Genomic DNA, 10,019 nt, shown 5'->3' with positions numbered 1-10,019 from the left:
CATTGAGGGGGGATCGATGTTCATTCAAAAAAAAAGTTTATTTAATGCCCATCCTCTTCCCAGCACCATGCCAGGCACCAGGGAAGACTATTTAAGTCTGTGAGAACAGTGCTATAGCCAAGTTTACACAGAGTACCCCGAAAATACAGGAAGAAGCAACTGGAGAACTGGAAGGAAGTGAAATTGGCCAGAGACTTCCTCCAGCAAGGGCTGGACCAAGGGGTGGGTTCCAGCTTTCAGGACAAGTCACTGAGGAAGAGTTCCCATCAACCCTTAAAGGCCCCTTTGGGTGACGTGAGAGTGGGGTGGGGATCCAGGCAAGGTGAAAGAAAAGCCCACATGAGGGCCCCACAGGAGCCCAAGCTCAGTGGACAAATCAAGATGAGGTGGTTGGGCCCAGGCCTGCCCTTTTTCCTTCCTCATCCTGGTTCCTACCCACCCTGTCCTAACCAGAGGCCTTGACACTCTCTCTGAGACATTTCCTGAGGCCGTTCAGCTCCCTGGCCCCCCCATCCCTGGGCAGAGCCCCCACAGTGAGCTCAGAAATTGCTTCATTGCAGCCTGCCCCCCATCCCGTCTGGTTCCTGGTCCTTGTCCCCTTGGCTGGTCTACCCCTCCACAAAGCCCCTCTCCTGGGTCCCTCTGCCTATGCCCTCTCAGCCCCCCACCCCATCCTTCCACTGCTCCTGCTGCCCCTCCGGCCCATCCTCCCCGGCCCTCTCCCTGGGCCCTGTGCTGAGTCTTCTCCCTACCCTTCCATCTCCCAGGCAGCTGGTGTCGGTTGCAGCCTCCTCCGTGCCCTGCCCTGGGCAGGGAAGGGCAGATGGGTACAGGCAGGCCTGTAACACACAGGTCTGGCTCTCAAAGTGCTTTTGGTTATCATCAGGAGACAATCAGACAACCACGGGGAGCCCCAGAGTGGGGACTCGAAGCAGGAGGGGTCAGCATAGCCGGCTGCCCCCGCGAGGCCACACCCAACTCCAATTCCTTTCAGGTTTCACCTTCTGGGGAGTATTACAACATTGTCATCCCTGCCTTTCCCTGCAAAATCTCATCTCTGTCTCAGTTCCTGCCACCAGGTATCCAGGGGCACCATTGCTCATCTCAGCCCTGATCCCTTCCTGACGTATGCCTCAGCCAGCCGCCCACGCCACACGCAATCCCGGGTGCCCCTGCCCAGGGACCTTCACAGAGCCTTGGGGCTTACTGTTTGACCAGGCTGACCTGGCCCATGTTAAGCTCATGTTGAGCTGCAGAGACAGAATCTGCCCTGAGCGGGGCCTAAGGATAGGAACAGGCTGGCCCTTCTCTGGGTGAGTCCCACTGGCCTTGTACCAAGGTGCCCCAGGGTGCTTAGAAGTAGGCCAGCTTGCTTGGAGTAAGGTCAAGGGGTCCAGAGTCTGCCTCGACTTGTGTGCCAGAAGAGCAGAGGAACTGGAAGCTGCTTGTGCTTACCTTGATAATGGGAGAATCTAGGCATGAAAAGGGCCCCTTTTAAGACCCTTGGACATGGAGGAGCCTGTGAGAAATGTTGGGTAAGAGGCAGAGGGAGGAAGTAGGGTCAGCTTGGTGCAGTTGCTGTTAGCAACTACAGACATGTATGCACCTGTACTCCAGTGAGCAGATCTTGGCTCCCCCCTTCTTGAAGAGGTGGTTCCAGAAGAAACAAGCAAAGCCAGAACTCCATAAACAAACAGCGCCCGGCATCCCCAGAGGGGCTCGTGTAGGAGGGAGCAAAGGTGACTCAGCTCTGGACCTTCACTGTCCCTTTAACACAGCTGAGACAGCCAGAGACTTGTGTTATTGTTGGGGTGAGAGAATTCGTGTTTGTTGAGCACCAGCTAACTGCTCTGCCTAAGTCTTACTTAATCTTTCCACATCTGCCATATGAGGTAAGTATTCTCTTACAGCTTTAGAAACTGAGGCTCAGAAAAGTTGAGGTACTTGTCCAGATTACAAGGTTTTTTTTTTTTTTTTTTTTTAAGATTATTTATTTCAAGAGAGAGAGAAGGCAGGAGAGGGGCAGAGAGAGAGAGGGAGAGAGAGAATCCCAAGCAGGGTCCTCACTGTCAGGGTGGAGTTTAACATGGGGCTCAAACCCATGACCTGAGCCGAAGTCAAGAGTCAGACACTTTGGGGCCCCTGGGTGGCTCAGCTGGTTAGGCGTCCAACTCTTGATTTCAACTCAGGTCATGATCTCACAGTTCGTGAGTTCAAGCCCCACATCAGGCTCCATGCTGACAGTGTGGAGCCTGCTTGGAATTCTCTCTCTCCCTCTCTCTCTCTGCCCCTCCTCCGCTCATGCTATCTCTTGCAAATAAGTAAACTTTCTTTATAAGAGAGAGAGGGGCGCCTGGGTGGCTCAGTCGGTTAAGCGTCTGACCGGCTCAGGTCATGATATTACGGTCCGTGAGTTCAAGCCCTGCATTGGGCTCTGTGCTAACAGCTCAGAGCCTGGAGCCTGCTTTGGATTCTGTGTCTCCATCTCTCCATGACCCTCCCCCATTCATGCTTTGTCTCTCTCTGTCTCAAACATAAACATTAAAAAAATTTTTTTAAAGAGAGAGAGAGAGAGAGAGAGAGAGAGAGAGAGAGAGACAGAGATAGCCGACTGAGCCACCCAGGCACCTTGGGTTGCAAGTCTTTATAGGAAAAGAGTCTGGCTTCAACGTATGACTCTAGAGGGCAAGGTCTTTCCCCCACATTCCCCTGTCTCTGCTGCTTCATTTTTTTGGGAGTTGGTTTCATTTTGGTTTTGGAGGACCTTTTCTTTTTGGCAAAGAGGGTTGGAGATTGGGCAGAATGGTGAAAGCGTTCCCAAGTTCACTCAACCCAAAGGTGTCCTGGCCAAATTTAGAGTTGCTCTTCTCTCATTTTGACTATATTTCCTTCCATGCCTCTGCTCCAGCTGTTCTGGTCCCTGAGGTGTCTCCTCCCCCCAACCCCAGCCCCATTTCTACCTGCCAGAATTTTTTCTCACAAGGCTCGTCTCAACCTCCTAGAAACTTCTACCCTCTTCCATTGCTCCTGACCTTTTCTGGGGGACCTATGACAATAACTTGCCTCTTGACTAGTGTCAGAGCCATAGATGTCCTCATACAATTGCCTAGATAAGGCTGACAGCCCCCCAGGTCAGGGGTTGGGTCTTAGATACTTCACACCTCCTACACACACACACACACACACATTCACAGAATGTTTGAACCCTGCAGACAGAACAGAACAGTGCCTGGAGTGTCCACACCACCCAGTGTGTGGCTGAGCTCACAAGCCTGATGGGAGCCACAGGTGAGGGCCCCACTTCCCTACCTGGAGTCAGGTGGACTCGGCCAGCCTATGTGCCCAGGACCGACCCTCCCCAGACTGCTGCTCTCTAGTATTCCTCAGCACTTGGCCTCGTCCCACTCACAACACACACCTCAGCCTCCATGCCCTGTGCTCAGGGCTGCCAGCTGTGGGGGTCCTGGGGACCTCTGCGGGGGAAGACCCCTTGGAGGCTGGCCAACCCAAGACAAGTTCCCGAAACCTCTACTCCAGGACCTCCCTGCCCTCCGCACCCCCCCCCCGCCCCCCACTGAACTCAAACCTGAGTCATGATTGAGTGCACAAGGGGACTGGCACACAATACTGCTCCTGTCAGCAATTCCACGTATTCTCTTTCCTTGCTTGAAATTCTGAGGTTCCACAGCACTCCCTGTCCATTTCCTGCCCTGTCACTCAGACCTGCCCATGAGGCCTGAAGTGCAGCCATCCCTGACCACCCCTCCCTACCACCTTGCCCTAAGCTCCCCCACCCTGGGATCTAAGAGTCTTGGCTCCTCTCCTAATCCCTGTCCCAGCCCAGTGGGGTTCAGTGTGCTTAATCTGACCTTCACTGCTCACCATTCATTCATTCAGTCATTCATTCTCTCCCAGGATTCCCATCACCACCACCAACTCTAGGTCAATAGCTTGTTTAATTCTCCTTGGGGCACTTATGACTGGTTAAAATCATCTCTTGTATGTATTTGCCTCTACAGGGTTTGTCTCCCAGATTCAAGTATAAGCTCAATGAGAGCAGGGGCCTTGGCAGTCTTCGTCACTGCTATGGGGTAAGTTGTTCTGAGGCTCCGTGATTATTGCTTCATGATTGGCTGGATTATGTAAATGTTGAGCAACCACTGTGGCACCAGGCTAGGTGAGGGGACATGCAGTCCAACTATCCTCCTTGGGTAGTTCACAGTGAGCGTAGAAATGGGGTTGTTCCACCCTACAGAATGAGCTAGAATGCAGGCACCACAGGCCCCACTGCTGGAGAAGCATAGAGGAAGTGTGCCGCCAGCCCCAAGCCAGGGCTCCTGCCCCACACCAACAGCCCCAGCTCTAAGCTCACTCCCCTGGGAAATCTTACCCCCTTCCCTGGATAGGGCAGGTTCCCCCACCCATGGGACATACCCAGCACTACATCCCTCTCTTTAAGGGCATAACTGTAGCCTTACACTTGTTTATACAGTTACGTGACTGCCTCTCTACACCATTTCCATCATCCAGAAAGTTTTGCTGGACAGCCCTACTCTGGGCCATTAACTCCATGAGGGTAGGGGCTGGGCCTATGTTTGCCTCACCGCCACGGCCCCCATGCCTATCATTGTGTCCAGCACAGAGGGCACTCAGTTGCTATCTGTTGAATGAATGAATGGGACAGGGAAGGAGTAAGGGTTGGATCTACGCCAAGGTCCGCCCACCACCTTCTTTCTGGGACTACTTGTTCACCCTCTGTATTCATTTACCAATCACCCCTTCTTGGTCCAGACACTCACAGTCAAGGCTTCTGTTTCTCACATGGGCATAGAACCTCAGGGCTGCTGCCTCCTGGCACTACTCACATTTCCTATGCCCTACACCCAAAGCACCCCCTGGAGTTGTGCAGTGATGGTTGCCACTTGCAAGCTTCTTGGCCATATTCCCAACTCCACCCATGCTCTTGACATAGGCATGCCGGGTCCCAGGACCCAGAGGGGGTTCCACAGGACCAGCTAAGAGGGTCCTTGGCCTCACATAGGATTGAATTCAAAGTTGAGCCTGGAGGAGGTAAGAGCAGAGTTTACTGAACAGTGTAAGTGATAGAGTATAGCAGATGGGGTATCTGTGAGACTCAGAAAAGAAGAAGTGAGTCTCTCCATCACCTGGGCTTAGGGGTTTATATTGGAAAGGGGTCCAAGGGACATGTTCTTTCGGGCATCCAGGGTAGGGGCCCATCAAAGGCAAGTGTCAGGCGTTATTCCATAAACCACAGAAGGTAGCAAGTATTGACGCCAGTGTCCGTGGAAGTTTGTTTGAAGCTAATGTCCTGGAACATGTTTAGGATCTGGTTCTTTTCAGATGTTATCAGGTGTGCAGGGGTCTAGGATGAAAGTCAAAGAATGATTAACTTTCTAGCCTCCCTCTTGGAAAGGGAGCACAGCTTCTTTGGTTTACTCAAATGCAAGGGGAAATATAGAGCATGAGTAAGTGGGGTCTAGCACAGAAACAGCAGAAATGGAGCCTTTCTAAAGTGGAGTCCTTTCAGCTTCCCTATCTCACTCTGAGCAATTTTAAGACAATGCTGTCCTCTTCACCAAACCTGTGCAGTGCCTGGCTCCTGTAAGAAAGAAAGGCTCCAGTTCTGGCTCAGGGAGTTTTTCCAGCTTTTCAGCCCCACTTCCTGGTTGCTTTCCCTGCATCTCTTCCCCCATAAAACACCAGCATGAGTCAGCATCCACTGTGCCCTGGCTCTATCATAGGGACTTTCCCTTTGAGGCCATTCTGTCTCTTGGGCCTGCTCTCCCTTCTCATCAGCTAGCTGGTTCCCCCCTTTCCCCCAGCCCAGAAGTATGCTATGGGCATATGGTGGCACTGCTGGCCATTGAGGAATTCTCCCAGCCTGGCAGAAGCAACTGGGGAAGAGGGAAAAGAGAAAAAAATCCAATCGCTCAGACCAAGTGCCCAAGGAAACCCAGGACTCTGGGGGAATGGGCAGTATAGAGGATCTTCTTGGGTTTTGAATCATCTGATCCCTGCTCCCTCCCAAGGGTCAGAACCTTTCAGAACTTTGGGGCGGGTCCTTGAATGCCCTCTACCACATTGTCAAAAAGTGGTTGAACAACATATGCTTGATTATCTCCCATGATGGTAAGCTCACAACTCACTCACTCCATTTTTGGAAAGCTTTAATTATTAGAAAGTCCTTCCTTATAACGAGTCTATATCCACTCATTGACCCCCCCCCCCACTCCTCCTCACAGTCCTCTCTACTCCCTGTATTTCTAGGAGATGATAACCTCCTTCCCCGTACCTGTGGCTGGAGAGTTTAAAGTAGGAAGATCAAAGCTGTACGCTTTTAGTATATATGTTGTGCTTCATTGACAAGTTTTACAAGAAGAAAAAAGAAACATTGGGAGTTTAAGAAAAGAAATTGTAAAACGTTATATATCACCAGATCTAGAACAAACTCCCCTTGACCTCAATCTGAGTCAATGTCCCTTCTGTGGGCCCCTGGGCCCCTATCCTACTTTAGCTTACATACTGGCATGTCTGTCTCACCCATGAGAACTGTTCTGTCCAGTACTAGCCACTAGCCCCATGTGGCTGTTTAAATGGAAATAAATTAAAATTGAATTAGATTAAAAATGTGTTTCCACAGTTGCACTAGCCACATTTCAAGGGCTCACTAGCTACAGAGGGCTAGTGGTGACCATACTGGATGGCACAGACATTGAACGTTTCAACACAGCAGAAAGTTGTCTAGTCTAGCCCAGCACTGCACTAAGTCTAGCTCCTAGCCAAGATTTAAATGGGGCCCCGACCCAGGGCTCATGGTCTGCTTCCTCCCTCCAAACCATCTCTGGTCCATGACTGGCTCAGGGTTCTAGGGACATTGTAAATGTGTGTGTGTGTGTGTGCGCGCGCATTGGGGAGTGGTTGCAGAGAAATAATCGGCAGGGGAAGAGGTGGTCAGCATGAAGACAACCAGGCTTCCAGGCCTCAAGAAGCTGAAATTTGAGCTTCTGGTAATGCCCACTACATAAGTGGGAGCAGCCACCCAGGCTTTGGGTTGAATTCTGGCTCTGTTTCCTCCCAGCTGTATGACCTTGGGCAAGCCTCTTAACCTCTGTGAAACCACTGTATGCATTCTTTTCTCGTTATAAAATATGGATACTAATACCAACTTCATATAGGTAGTGATTACATTAAATAAGATGTCTAAGGGTTCAGTTGGTATTCAATTATTGCTTATTCCTTTTTCTACATAGAGGGCAGTAAAATCTCTTCCTTAAATATCATTCAGATCATAACCCTCAGGCACCTGTGTGGTTCCCACTTATCACACACAGGAGACCAAATATAACTCCTGACAGCTCCCTTTGCCTTAAAGCAAGAGGCCTGTCATTCATTCCATTGCTCTTATCTCCAAAGGCACCTGGCTCTACTGCTATCTGCCAGCCGGCCAAGTCTGTTCTCCCCCTCCTTCACGTCACAGTGCATGCCTGAAATGCCCTTCCTGCCCTCTCTTTCCTAAACCAGGCCCTACCTTCTCAGAAGCAGATTCTGTCATGAGACTCACTTCCTCTCTTAAGCCTACTTGATTCAACCTTCCCAGTTTCAAGATTGCTAATCACTAAGAAGTATTTCATGCCTACTTCGGCTTTCAACCATCCCCTTTCCTCCTCCCTTGGTGACTAGGATATAAGACTGGCAAGTCTGCGTCTGTGGGCATCTGTGTTCCCAGCTGTCTGGTTGCACATGTGAGTGTGTACAGAAGCAAACAAAGGGCTAGTGAGGTGGGAGAGCTGGACCAGACCAGACACAGGTCCCATTTGGCCACTTACGACATGGATGGCCCTTAGCAAGTTACTTAGTCTTTCTGAGCCTCAATGTCCTGAATATTTATCATAAAAATTAGAAATAATAATAATAATATTACTACTATTACTATTTACTGAGCCCTTACTCGGTAAAGACACTGTTCTAAGCTAAGCATTCACATTAGGTCCTTTTATCTAATCTTCACTTGAACTGTCACCGGTAGTGATATTTTTTCTATGTTACTACTGAAGAAACGGAGACACGAGGGAAACTCAACACAGAGGGTTAAGTACCTTTCCCAGATCACACAGCTAGTAAGTGGCCAAACCAGGATCTGCACCCAGGCACCCAACAGTCCATGTTTATAAGCACTCTGCTTACTGCCTCCACATGTGATCCTTTGTGCATGCAAAACTCCTGCACAAAGACAACCAAGAAGTGGTGGGACTCTTTCCTCACTGGGACCACAAGTACACGAGGCCAGTAAAAGTGTCTCTTCTCCTCTGTCATTTGTTACAGAGCCCAGGAAAGGACAGACTATATAGTGGGCAGTTTGTATACATTTCCAGGACCTGAGAAAAATGTGGAAGAAATATAAAGAATTTAAAGCCATGCATTCTTAAATATGAGCTATGAACACATGCCACATGGACACACACTTCTCACAAATACATCACATGTGCTCACTCATGCATATGCACTCACTGGCCACCTTGAACCCCATGAAGGCTCTCCAGGAAACCTTTCTGAGCTGGCCCAGGAGCCACAGAAGGCTTTTAGGCAGAGATGTGATATAATCAAACCTGCATTCTAGGAAAGTTGATCCAACAACACAGAGAATGAACTCATAATGGAGAGGACAGAGTGGAGACGGGGGACATTGAAAAGACTTTCAACAATCTGGGAAGAAATGAGCTTAAATTCTAGTGCAGTGGGAGTGGAAAGAGTATTTAAGAGATACTAAGGAAAAATGGGGAGGGAGTAGTGTCATTCACTACAATAGGAAAACATAAAGGCCAAAGTTTAAGAATGAATGGGAGACATACCCTACGACCCAGCAATTGCACTACTAGGCATTTATCCACGGGATACAGGTGTGCTATTTCGAAGGGGCACATGCACCCCCATGTTTATAGCAGCACTCTCAACAATAGCCAAAGTATGGAAAGAGCCCAAATGTCCATTGATGGATGAATGGATGAAGAAAAGGTGATATATATATATACAATGGAGTATTACTTGGTAATCCAAAGAATGAAATCTTGCCATTTACAACTACATGGATGAAACTAGAGCGTATTATGTGAAGCGAAATTAGTCAAAGACAGACAAATACCATATGACTTCATTCATATGAGGGCTTTAAGACACAGAACAGATGAACATAGGGAAGGGAAGCAAAAATAATATAAAACCAGGGAGAGGGACAAAACGTAAGACACTTTTAAATATGGAGAACAGAGGGTTACTGGAGGGGTTGTGGGAGGGGGGATGAGTCAATGGGTAAGGGGCATCAAGGAATCTACCCCTGAAATGATTGTTGCACTATATGCTAACTTGGATATAAATTTTGAAAAATAATTAATTAATTAAATTTTTAGAAAAGAATGAATGGGAGACGATACCTTTTTACTTTCGGAGTTTGAGGTGTCTCTGGAACACCCAGGTGATATCCAATAGGCTTTTGAATAGGTGTGCACATATATATATTTATTATTACAGCTCACGAGACATCTGGGCTGGAGACACAAGTTTGAGTGTTATCAACTCCCAGGTGGTAATTAAAACTATGAGTGTGTATGACTTCACCCAGAGAAAGTGCGGGGCCGGAAAATCTGTGGGCCCAGGACAGAGCTCTGGGGAGCTCCAACTCCAAGCAGGAGAAGGCTTGGATTTGTAAATGTTCTCCGAGGAACAATGTGTGATGTTAAAGACGGTGGTGAAAGGGCCCTGGACATCACCAACATTTAGGGGAGAAGAAGGTGAACAGATGAGAAGATTGGGGCAGAGGCGCAGGAGAAGCCAGGAAAGGGTGTCAAGTGTAAGGAAGTCGGCTACATGAAAGCTTCAGGGATCAGTGGAGATAAGGACAGGAAACTCCACCAGTTAGATGTGGCAACTAGATGGCCAGTGGCCAGAATGAGGTCAGCAGGATGGCTAGTGCGTGAGTTCCCGGCTGTAGAAAAAACTTATGC

Source organism: Acinonyx jubatus, chromosome B3 (genome assembly GCF_027475565.1).
Source record: "Acinonyx jubatus isolate Ajub_Pintada_27869175 chromosome B3, VMU_Ajub_asm_v1.0, whole genome shotgun sequence".
NCBI lineage: Eukaryota > Metazoa > Chordata > Mammalia > Carnivora > Felidae > Acinonyx > Acinonyx jubatus.
This window is presented reverse-complemented; position numbering follows the sequence as displayed.